At 46.1% G+C, this 1,925-nt stretch overlaps 1 pseudogene; it reads left to right on the forward strand.

Moving 5' to 3' along the window:
• The first annotated feature begins 260 nt into the window (after positions 1-260).
• LOC118916564 (40S ribosomal protein SA-like) lies at positions 261-1,079 on the forward strand (annotated as a pseudogene).
• The last annotated feature ends 846 nt before the right edge of the window (positions 1,080-1,925 follow it).

The raw sequence follows: 1,925 nt of genomic DNA on the forward strand, positions 1-1,925 counted from the left end.
TCATGTAATCTCTATATGCCTTAGCTTTACCATATATAAGTAAACAGTTGGACAAGATCATATTTAATGCACCTTCTATTTCCAAGTTTACACTTCTACATGTTATTTTAAAATAAGTAAGAGTTGCATTTTTATGCTATCTGATATCATACTTGTAAATAAGTAATTAAGAAACCTCGGCTTTTTCGGCACTATCCAGAAAGGGGTTCATACCTCATTGTTCTGAGTTTCTATTGTTAACTCAAACGGAGACTTTTACAATGTCCAGAGCCCTTGATGTCCTGCAAATGAAGGAGGATGTCCCCAAATTCCTTGCAGCAAGAACCCACTTAGTGGCACCAAACTTGACTTCCAAATGGAACAGCACATCTACAGAAGGAAAAGTGGTGCCATCCGCGTCATAAATCTGAAGAGAGCCTAGAAGCTTCTGCTGGTGGCTAGTGCATGGTTGCCCTTGAGAACCCGGCTGATGTCATGTCGTATCTTCCAGGAATACTGGCCAGCGAGCTGTGCTGAAGTTTGCTGTTGACAATGGCTGCCTCACTCCTGGAGCCTTCCCTAACCAGACGGAAGCAGCCTTCCGGAGCTGCGACTTCTGGGGGTTACTGAACTCCGGGCTGATCGCCAGGCGTCTTGTGTTGACCTGCCCACCACTGCTCCGTGTGGCACTCTCCTCCACTCTACGCGGCTAGTGCCATCCCGTGCAACAAGGAGGGCGCTCACTCAGCAGGTGCAACGTGCCGAGGACCCGGGAGCTTCTGCGCGTGCGTGGCCCCGTCTCCCAGGAGCCCCCGCGGGAGCCGGTGCCTGACCTCTACTCCCTCCGAGATCGCGCACGGAGAACAGGAGCGGGCGCCGCGGCAAGGGCGTGACCGAGAGGAATGTCAGGGTGGGTGGGCTGCTCCGGCTCCCGAATGCACCACCACCCAGTCCGGGACCGCAGGTGGGGCTGCGGCAGGGCAGGTGCCCTCCTACCTACTCAGCAGGTCCCCCCCGAAGCCTGGAGCGCCCAGCTCTCCACCCAAGCCCAGCCTGCGCCCCACTGCCCGGACCACCGTAGGGGTGGGAACGACCACTGAGGGGTCCTAACCTGTTCGTCCACAGACCGAGGAGAAAGTGGGGACAAGGTTGATGGAAAATAAGCAATTTATTTTTAAAGAGAGAATCTAGAATCTTTGCTCTAAGAAAGAGAAAATAGGTGGTAATTCTCCAGTATAGGCTCTGTAGGGTATGCTGTCAAATTTAAAATTCTTACTTAATAAACGTCACTGTGAACAGCCTAAAGAAAGCATGCAACAAAGTGTCCATTATTAATTGTTAAATCTTATAGAGCATGATTGTCTGAATTGATCTATGAAAAAACCTTAAAATATATTGGTGAAATCAAGTTCATTTATTTCAAAATGAATAAGCCTCTATTGAATGGGAGAGCTTTGGAAAACTTTTTTAGAATACATTTGAGAAAGACCTCAACAAATTTCCCTGATTAAATTAGATTTGGACTGTTAAAATTATTTTCTCTGATTTGAAGGTTGTGGAGAAAGGGGACCCTCCTACACTGCTGGTGGGAATGTAAATTAGTTCAACCATTGTGGAAAGCAGTATGGAGGTTCCTCAAAATGCTCAAAATTGAAATCATGAGCCTTTTGATGGATTTGAAAGAATTAAGTTTAATGTATCTATAAGAAATGGAAGTCCTGAACACTGCTGGGATCAGACTATTTAAGTATCTTTTCTGCTCTCAACAAAGCAGAATCTTCAAAATAAATATGGAAAAGAACCAAACAGTAAGAGGTGGAGGATTTTCATTAGGATTAGGCCATAAAAGTTGTCAGCAGGGTCTAAAGTATCAGATCTGTCCTTGCCAGAGAATGACAGGAGCAAATTAGAAAGCTAGATAATCTGCATATCTCTGTGAAAAGAGG

The sequence above is a fragment of the Manis pentadactyla genome, chromosome 17 (genome assembly GCF_030020395.1).
Source record: "Manis pentadactyla isolate mManPen7 chromosome 17, mManPen7.hap1, whole genome shotgun sequence".
Lineage (NCBI taxonomy): Eukaryota > Metazoa > Chordata > Mammalia > Pholidota > Manidae > Manis > Manis pentadactyla.